The sequence below is a fragment of the Rhinopithecus roxellana genome, chromosome 4 (assembly GCF_007565055.1).
Source record: "Rhinopithecus roxellana isolate Shanxi Qingling chromosome 4, ASM756505v1, whole genome shotgun sequence".
Lineage (NCBI taxonomy): Eukaryota > Metazoa > Chordata > Mammalia > Primates > Cercopithecidae > Rhinopithecus > Rhinopithecus roxellana.
Window position 1 is genome coordinate 50,604,023 of NC_044552.1, and position 10,612 is coordinate 50,614,634.

General features: G+C 37.9%; 1 long non-coding RNA gene across 1 annotated transcript; it reads left to right on the forward strand.

The window, feature by feature from the left end:
• Nucleotides 1-722: 722 nt before the first annotated feature.
• Nucleotides 723-8,650, forward strand: LOC104662838. The gene is made up of 3 exons (XR_748047.2): nucleotides 723-848; nucleotides 5,715-5,837; nucleotides 6,164-8,650. It is a non-coding gene; the product is annotated as an uncharacterized LOC104662838 (long non-coding RNA).
• Nucleotides 8,651-10,612: the final 1,962 nt, after the last annotated feature.

A 10,612-nucleotide genomic window follows, 5' to 3' on the forward strand; every position in this document is an offset into this window, starting at 1 on the left:
CTGAGAGTTTTGCCTAAGCTTTTCCTGGGCCTTGAAGCATGACAAGATAACGAAGGAATTCTTAACAGGATCCGTTTAGGATTAAACAAGTTTTACTGGGGTCTGAAGGAACTCCCCAAACCTCCATGATTTAGCAAGGAGACAAGATAAGGGTAATTACCTCTGGCACCTGGACCCAACTAGATTAAGTAAATTTACTGAGGCTCTAGAGGAAGGTCTTCAGGACATAGACTTTACTTACAGGTTAGAAGAAATTAAGAACTTATGTCTTTTCGATGAATACACTCTTACACGTAGACGTAAGTTTAGAACGTATATAAGCTCTGCAAAACTTCGTAACTTTGAGTTGGTCTGCTGATGTTTTCCCGGCCTTCTCCCTGTACCCGGATACAGAAGTAAACTCTCTTCTTTCCCAGTTCATCTGCATCTCGTTATTGGGCCGTGAGAATAAGCAGCCTGATCCTCGGTTCATTCCAGGAACACTGCATTCATTTATGTGGCTCTTCATTTCACACTAGTCTCCTCCCACCCAACTAGGCTATAAGCTCTAAATGAAATATCCTGTCTTTTGCTTATTATTTTGTCCCAGCACCTAGCACACAGTACCTGATACCTAGTAGGCACTTAATAAATATCCATTAAATCTATTCATATTTCCCCAGTCCCCTTACTTTACTCCTTTTTCTGCATCTATCCCTTTATTGAACCCCTACACTTCCCAGCTCCTCCATTAACCCCTGCAGAGTATTCACTGACTGCTGGAACTAGAGCATCACTGAGAAGCAAGAGACAGACTGACTTAATAGAAGGAGAGCTGCCCCTCCAGGATGATGCCACCATCACAGAAGGTGAGAAGGAACACAGCATCTTCTGCAAATGCTACAGTAAATAGGGACAGGGTGGGGATAAGATCACTGACCCCAGGTCACTGACCCCAGTGTCCTCAGAGCCAACAGCTGACTTTGCAGGAAAGCCCTGAGCCAATTACTAGATATGTAAACTTAAAAAAAAGAAATGCTTAAGTCATCAAAATTTACTATTTTCAATGGCAAAATGAGGATATTATTGTCCACCTCAAATGGTTGTAGTGACAATTAAATAAGAGGATGCTTGTGAATTTGAACACAATGACAAACACATACTAATGTCTCAATTAATGCCATAATTATTTGATCCAGATCTGCAAACATTCAAAAACAGCTTTGCATATATAAGCCTTGAATTAAATGAATCAGCCTCCTTGATCTTTTCCAGATGAATCATCTGCCCAAATTCTTCCCATACAATGAAATATCATATCTTAAATATGCAAATTAGTAGTTTTTGTGCACTAATCAAAGAGAGATTGCTCTGCTCCAACTGTCTCCTCATACACTCAGCTAAAGTATTAAGACACTCTGCTAGCTTTCTCACAAGATAAACATGTTGTTCATGTTGCACTGTGAGCTACTGGGCCAGACCCCCACTGAAGGCTGTTTAAAATACCTCAAATGTGATTTCAGAAATAAGATAGTAAATAGGCATGTGCCTTTTATTAATAGCACCTGTGGAGAACTTTCTTCTCTAGACAGTTTTTCCGAAGTATTTTCATATATGTTGTTGTTTAAGCCTCTCAATAACTGTGAGACACAGACAGAATTATTATCCTTTCCAGTTTTTCTTATTAAAAAAAAAAATCTTGCTGGGCACAGTGGCTCATGCCTGTAGTCCCAGCACTTTGGGAGGCTGAGGTGGGTGGATCACCCAAGATCAGGAGTTCGAGACCAGCCTGGCCAACATGATGAAACTCTGTCTCTACTAAAAACACAAAAATTAGCTGGGTGTGGTGGCGGGTGCCTGTCGTCCCAGCTACTCGGGAGGCTGAGGCAGGAGAATCGTTTGAACCCTGGAGGCGGAGGTTGCAGTGAGCTGAGATCGCACCACTGCACTGCAGCCTGGGTGACAGAGGAAGACTCCATCTCGGAAAAAAAAAAAAAAAACTTTTATTTTTTCCCAGAACTTCGGCTAAGAGGTTCACTTATTTGCTTAAAGTATTATCACCAGCACACTAATACTTTGAAAGAAGGAATGAATGACTTAATGAATGAACTAGTAAGTAAGAAATTCAAACCCCTAATCCAGGCTGTTGGCCTTCCCTTCCCTTCTCCCTTTCGTCCTCTCTCTCTCTCTCTCTCTCTCTCTCTCTCTCTCTCTCTCTCTCTCCTTTTTTATTTCTGGTAATTTTTCACAATCTCTACTACAGCTTTTTTGTCCTTCTAAGCTCCGGACCTCTGGAATGCAGTTACTAATGCGATTACTAAAACTATAAGCCTCAAAAAAAAAAAAGCATAATAGCCATTGTTGTTTATTACTTCAACAGTATTCTTTCTAAGTACAGTTAAAGGAAACTCAGCTTTCTTTAATCATGCAACAACATGTTACCTGAATTGAGCTGTTAACAGACTTTAACATTTGAAATAAATATTTGCAGACTTACGTTGGCCTTTCAAGCCAATCACTTTATAATCATCTGAATACAGAACAGCCCTGAAGCTGTATAAACCAGCCATAACTTGAAAATTAAAACTTGGAAACCCCAGGCCGGGCGCGGTGGCTCAAGCCTGTAATCCCAGCACTTTGGGAGGCCGAGGCGGGTGGATCACGATGTCAGGAGATCGAGACCCTCCTGGCTAACACGGTGAAACCCCGTCTCTACTAAAAATACAAAAAACTAGCCGGGCGAGGTGGCGGGCGCCTGTAGTCCCAGCTACTCGGAGGCTGAGGCGGGAGAATGGCGGGAACCCGGGAGGCGAAGCTTGCAGTGAGCCGAGATCACCCCACTGCACTCCAGCCTGGGCGACAGAGCGAGACTCCTCCTCAAAAAAAAAAAAAAAAAAAAAACTTGGAAACCCCAAAACATACTACTGTAGTTAAAATGTAATGACTCTGAACCTCCTTTCTACATCTAGAAAATATAAGAATGGATAAAAGAGAAGAAGCCCTTGTTGAGGAGTCTGTCTTTAAGCAAAATTTATGTTATTTTCTTATAAGGGAAAAAAAAAACAGGATTTATAAGCAACTTTGAGTGTAATATACTAATATGAATTATTTATTTCTTATATATTTGACATCATCAAATGTACCAGATTTCTGAAAAACATGACTACTTGTACTTTTTCCTCTTGTTTTACATTCTCTATGTTTTCTATCATCCTGTGCCTGGAGCTTCATATCAGCATGGTCTTCCTGAAGATTGTGGTGTAATACTATCAAAGGCATTGCCACTCATTATTGTTTTTATTCCAAGTAAATTCTGAAAAAAATAAAAACCTTCACCACATAACAACATGGTAAGTCAATTTAAAATATCAGTCAAATTTCTTTAACATTATGACACTATTTTGGTGTACTGAGTAAATCTCATAAATCTCTCATAAACCCTTCAGGCTTTAGGCATTGGTTAAATACTATGTTTCTAAGGATCTATAGATTCATAACAGAAACTAGGGACTCTCAAAGGGAACTAAAGCATCAGTCTTTCAATTACAATTCATGCTGATTAACCCACTCCATATTTAAGAAGGAAGCTGCATGCCCTACTCGAAGGGAAATGAGAGAAAAAAATTCTCTACTATAACTGTCCAATTTTATCTTCAGCAGGAGCAAAGGAAAATTCTCTAAGAGCTGGCAGCTCTTTGGACCTGCAGAGTCACTGCACCTGTAAGTAAATTATTAGCAAAACTAACTAGAAGACAGTCTGACACATTCATAACAACAGGTGCTCTCTATTATTTCAAAATGGCACCTAAAGTGATCCAATGTATTGTGTTTATTTTCCGTCTTCTCTTTCTAGAAGGAAAGCTTCATGACAGCAGAAATGCTGCCTTTCTCATTCACCCAATATCCCCAGCACCGAAAACAGGGCCCATACAGAGTGGGTGCCTAGTATTTGTTAAATAAACAAATACAAATTTAATCTGACAGATAATTGTCTTAGTTACTTAACTGTGGCACTTTACATATTATCCAAATCCAAACTTTCAAACTAAGTTCCTTGCAACCCAGATCAACACTGGTACTAACTTGACAGCAGGTTTATGAACATATATATATATATAATCCAAGTTATTAAACATTAAAAGACAACTGTGAAATATTTCTTTTTTTCTTTTTTTTTTGAGACAGTCTCGCTCTGTTGCCCAGGCTGGAGTGGAGTGGCACGATCTTGGCTCACTGCAACCTCCGCCTCCCAGGTTCAAGTAATTCTTCTGCCTCAGCCTCCTGAGAAGCTGGGATTACAGGTCTGCACCACCATGCCCAGCTAGTTTTTTGGTTTTGTATTTTTAGTAAAGACAGGGTTTGACCATGTTCTTAGTTATTTGTTTTGCATCATGAAAAAAGAAAATAGTACCAGATGTAATCTCCATAATAATTTATCTTCAAGGACAAATTCTCACAGTCAAGGTTTCAGCTATTGCCATCACCATGGCAATCAAATTATGACTCAGAAAAACTACCAGATTTCCCCATCACAAATGCCTACAACTACAGGATTGTGCCCCTGACCTCACTGAACACAGCATAAGCAGTGATTAGTTGCCTGGACATGGAAATGTTCATGATCTCTCACAAAAGTTACATTGGCTTTTCCTGGACAGGACAAAATGGTTTTGTTGTGTGCTTGAGAGACATCTCTAGACAGAGAATTTTCATCTTTGATACCATGAATTTTGGTGAATTATATTATAAAATGATACTGTTTTATTTCCATGGATTTACTTTAAGGATTGTATTTAAAGACAATTTCCTTTAAAAAGAAATCATCACTTGGGAGTCTTCTCGCTATACTAATTCTCAAGTTACTTTAATCTCTCAAGCCTCTACTTCAAGTGATTGGTGATTCAACTCCTAACCAATCTGTCTTTTGGTCTTACTCTGTCTTCCTCCATCAGCACATGACATAGATATTATTCTGAAACCCAAAAATTATGAACTAGGAAATCAAAGGGTATAGAGAGAGAAATAGAAATGTATTATAAAACCTAAAAATAGCATCAAATTTAAGAGTTTATTTTGTACAGTCTTGGCCCAGTAAATACGACTCCTTTATGTTGAAAATCTCTTTTGAATTAATTATACCATTGCTCTTGGGGCAAGGAGCGTCCAGAATTTGCAGTCAAAAGAAATAGGATTAAGTCCAGTTTCTATCATTAAATGTTTCTCTAAGAACTGAATCAGTTCTTAGAAGGAGTGGGGGACAAGAGTGGAATAATAAACACTGGGGACTATAAAAGGTGGGAAAATAGGGAGAGGGGTGAAGGTTGAAAAATTACCTGTTGAATACAGCGTTCACCATGCAGGTGATGGGTATGCTAGAAGCCCACAGTGCATCATATGCATGTAAGAAAGTGGCACTTGTACCCCCTAAATATACAAACATAAACAAATAGGAAAAAAGTAGTGGGGCATAGAGAGAAAATTATGAAAGAGCAAATTAAATTTGTCAAAAAGTACCATAAGTTTATATGTTTATCTACTATAAGTTTATGCAAAACAAATTAAAACTGTTAAAAAGACGAGACTCTTAATGTAAAGCATGAAGTACATTGTAGGTATATGAGAAGTGTTTGTTCTATCACCTCTTATGTCTTCCTTTCTTCTGTCATAGCACTTCCAAAACCAAAAAGGTCTACTCAGATTTCAGGTGTTATTGTATGGTTTGGTATTGTTTTGAGCGATGTGAGGAAAGTGGAATGAACTTGGACTTTGAATCAAATGCCTGTTCTGCTGTTTGCAAGTGTGATCTTTGGGTGTGCTTCCTAATCTGTGAGCTTCAACTTCCTCCTCTGTAAACCAAGGTGATACCTTATAGTAGCCTTTCCCAAACTTTTTCATAATATTATATACTTTGAAAATGAGAATATTTTTACTGCAAAGGATGTTGCCACCTACAGTGAGAGGTGACCAGATCAGGGAGCTCTAATCACCTGAATGAAGTCCTGCTTTGCTTTCACAAAGGCTGAGGGCAATTGGCATTTTGGCACTTGGTAACTCTACAGGGCACATTGATGTTCTGGGCACACTGGAAAGCTCTGCTTTACTCAGTTTGTGGGGAGGAATTAATACAAGAGTTTCTGATCATAACAGATATTGAATAATGTCTTAATTCCCCTTCCTTCTCCAGATCAAAGAAAAACAGAGCAACCTACTTATCTGGTGCCCATCCCCTTGGCAGAACACTCCTCTGAAGGATGACGGTTTGGCTGTGCCAGGGCAGAGCTGCCCACACCAAATGAGCTTTCACAGCAACATCTGATGAGGAACTCACTTGCCTACCTTTCCTTGACAGCTGGGGCCTGCCAGCCTTGAAGCATGACTCCACAACGCCCCTACCCAAGGCTATGGATGTTGCTGCTGCTGTTTTCTATTTAATTCAGGTTTCTGCTTGGAAAGGAAGAAGGCAGAAGAGCCAGCGAAGGTTTGTGTGAATGATACTTGCAGAAAAAACACTGGTAGCAGTCACAAAACTTTAAAAATTAAAGTGCCAGCGAGGTGGCTTTTGGTGGCCACATGAAAGCTGTTAACCCCAGCTTTCACAAGTGCTGGGCTTTTGAGTAAGAGGGGAGGGTCTTTCTGGAAAAGTGTGAGACCTGTTACCTTTGTAGCAGCAAAAGCATCCACGGCTAGCGTTTTCCAAGCTCACTGCTACTTGTTGCAGTCTAGCAGTGTTGTGTCTCCTGAAATTCCTACCTTTCCTTGATGGATGCGAAAGAAGTACCAATTTATTAAGCTCCTAATATGTGCCAGATGCTCCATATATGTTACTTTTGATCTTCACAATCGCTCAGCAACTTATTGCTTCTCCTCACTCCCAATTACACAGATGATGAAATTGAAGCAGAGTAGTTTGCCTAGGATTATAGAGCTAGGAGGGACTAGAGTTGGGATTCTCCCTCAGCACTAATACATGGTATGTCACATTTCCTGTCTGGTAGTAACAAAGCTTCTAAGAAATCTGAGTTTTCATTTGTTAAAACTGAATTTTTAAGAAATGTAGACAGGAGTACTAAGTACTCTGTAGTTTAATGCTAATATTGGTACAAGTATATAACTAGTTTCTCATGCACTGGTATAACATACTTCAGAGGGTACACCAGGGCTGGATGAGTATGTGAACTCAAAAATATCTGAGACAGGTCTCAGTTAACTTAGAAAGTTTATTTTGACAAGGTTGAGATGTGTACCCATGACACAGCCTCAGGTGGTCCTGACAATATGTGCCCAAAGTGGTTAGGGCAAAGCTTGTTTTTATACATTTAAGGGAGACATGAGACATCAATCAATATATGTAAGATGTACATTGGTTATGTCCAGAAAGGCACAACAACTTAAGCAGGGAGGGGGCTTCCAGGTCATATGTAGGTGAGAGATAAATGGTTGCATTCTTTTGAGTTTCTGATTAGCCTTTCCAAAGGAGGCAATCAAATACGCATTTATCTCAGTGAGCACAGGGGTGACTTTGAATAGAATGGGAGGCAGGTTTGCCCTAAACAGTTCCCAGCTTGACTTTTCCTTTTAGCTTAGTGATGTTGGGACTCCAAGATTTATTTTCCTTTCACGCTTCTTCCATTTTCTTTTAAAAAATCTTTTGAAGAAAGCATTTTAGAAGAAAATGAGTCTCTGCTCTCATGGCTAGATAGTTTATTCCTACAGGGGTAGGTCCTGAGTTATTAGGAAAGCTCATTTTTAGCAGGTTGAGAAATCTCCTTTGAAGAGAAAATAGTAGGAGGAAGGGAGAAAACAACAACAAACAAGAGAGCAATCCTGGAAAATCTATATAGACCACATTACTTTGAAGTCCATACATCAGCAGGTAGGTATGAAAGTGGCTTATGTACATAAACAGGTTGCTGTTATTTTCTTCTGAAGTTTAAGTTGTTCAGATTCAGTCTGCAGGACTTTAGAAAGTATAGCTTAGTTTTCAATTATTTCAAATTAGGAAAAATGGGGTGAGAGGAAGGAAAAGAAGGAAAACCTTGAAAACATTATTTTGGAGACTTGTAGCCAGGAAAAATTAGAATTCAGTCTAAACTGTAGAAAATAATAAAAATAGAAAAACATTAGGCAAGACTAAAATCTAACAACAGGTATACTATAGTTTTTGAAACATATTTTTTCTCTCTCTAGTTTCCCATTTTTACTAAAGACAAATCACGGAGGAACCAATTTGCTTTATTATACTTGGCCAGATTATTTGTATGAAGTGAAGCAAGAATAATTATTTTTCACATAGGCTTTTAAAATTAACTTTGGTGGACTTCTTCCATAGAAGGAATCTCAGATAAGGCTTTTTTAAAGCCCAGCCCAGCCATAGATTTGTACCATCAAATACCTATGAGTTGGGTGAATCATTCTCCTTTTGAGTCCCAAGATAACTTAGGGCTCTTGGGCCTGTCAGAAAGTGACATTCTTTACTTACCACAGGTCAGGAACATTGTTCAGGGACTGTGCAGACAAGGTATGAGGCCAGTTTCCCCAAGGGGTCTTTATTGGCTCTATGAATCAAGTTTAATACCTTAAAGGAAAGTACACCATTCCAGCCAAAGACTCAGTAAAATAACCAGTTTCTCCAATTGTGTCCTGTTACAAATAAAAACAGATTCTTATTTCACTTATGCAAATAACTATATTGCCATAAGTCATGAATACTCACAAATAGTTTCCAAATTTTGGAGAAATCAGGTAGAGAGAAACAAATAAGTCCCAAATTTTGTTCATAGGAGTATACTTGTTAAAAGCTGTCAATAGCTCAAAAGAAAAGTTTCCTTGACTCTGAAAAACAAAACAAAGGATCAGCAATATTTTGTGTAAAAAGCCAAAAAGATTACTTCAGTCTTCTATTGGTGCAGTACATGCAGTTAATTTCTGTTCTGCTTGATATCCGTGAACATTTCAGCTCTCCATGAGTCCTGAAAGTTTTTCCTCTTTTCTGATGTCACAATCTCCAAAGTTATCAGAAAACTGCATTCAAGAACACGTTAAGAGAACTGATTATAAAACTACCTTCAAAAGAGGAACAAAACAAGACAATTGTCCATGGATGACAAAGTTTTAGGGCAGCCATAGTCAAAGACACAATTGACAAGAAAATTTGTTACCTCTGTGGCATGCAATAATTTAACATAACAATTGTAATTAGTGATAACATACACTAACTCATATCAGAATTTTAGGAGTTTCCTAATATTTTGGAACATATACCAATAACACATTTATACAAATACAGCCCAAAGAAAACCAAATACCATTTCATATTTGACAATGGTTCCTATATAATTTTCATATCAAATAAACCAAATATGTCATTTTTGGACTTTAGGGAACATAGTATCTTAAACAATTAATTAGGTCAGAAAAAGACATAATTTATAATTTGATTTTGGAAAGTTTGTCAAATATCAAAGGTTGAAAACACTTGATATCACAAAATGAGATCACAGGTTATTGTAAAAAGTCATTTATTTAAACAAAGTGATAACTTAAGGATTTAAAAATAAAAAAGGCAAAAACCTTCATTATTTTAGATAGGAGACTTAATTTCCCAAACAAGCCCTAATAAAAACAGCATGAAGCCAATTAAACTTGTTTTCCAAAATTTTATATGCAATCTATAAAATTTTAATCCTGACCATAAGACATAACTTCCATAGCCTTTTATAACTTTTATAACCTTTATTAAGGAGTTGATCAGTGCTTTCAGAAAACCTTGTTAATCCTACACAGGGGACCATATGATGGTCTTGCATCAGTATGCCTTTGACATTAACGATTAATTTATGGAGAAACTGAACATATTTTCTCTATCAAAATCAGTCCTTACAATCTCACACACCCACCTATTCCACAAAACAGTCCCTGGGCCTTGAGGAGTTGAGTAGCTTTAATTTCTGGCATTGTGTTTTAGGAATGCAGTTTATTTTGATTGACATCTTCTACCAGGCCTGAAGATGAGGCTTTATTTGCTATCAGTGTTTAAGATTTAGCAAGACTTGGTGTCCTTTTTAGACCCAGGAGTCAAAGCCCTGTAACTCAATGTCACAAGTAGTTTAAAAGCACATACAGAAAGATACATGGATGTAATAACTTTAATTTTTAAAAAAAAATTATTTTAATCTCAGCTTTTTTCTCAACAAACCAAAACTTAATAATAATGGCATAGGAATTATTTCAATAAAAGGTAAAATCTGTTAGTCAAGTTACCAAAAAGCAAAACAAAAGACCTTCTGCAGTGCACAGAATATTATGTTGGGAGAAAACATTTCCTTTAGACCTTTATTGTTAGCATCAGGCCACAACAAACAGAACTCGAGGGAAAAAAATATATATGAGCTGAAAATGAGATGAAGGTGAGCATTACTATTTCACACCTTTTAAAAGTGGAGAGAAAACCAAAAATGGTGAGATGCAATAAAAGTTGAACTTTGGGTTTAAAAACTTAAAATGTCTTGCAATTTATTAAGAGTAAATCCAGCTGGGCATGGTGGCTCATGCCTGTAATCCCAGCACTTTGGGAGGCTGAGGCGGGCAGATCACAAGGTCAGGAGTTTGAGACCAGCCTGGCCAACATGGTGAA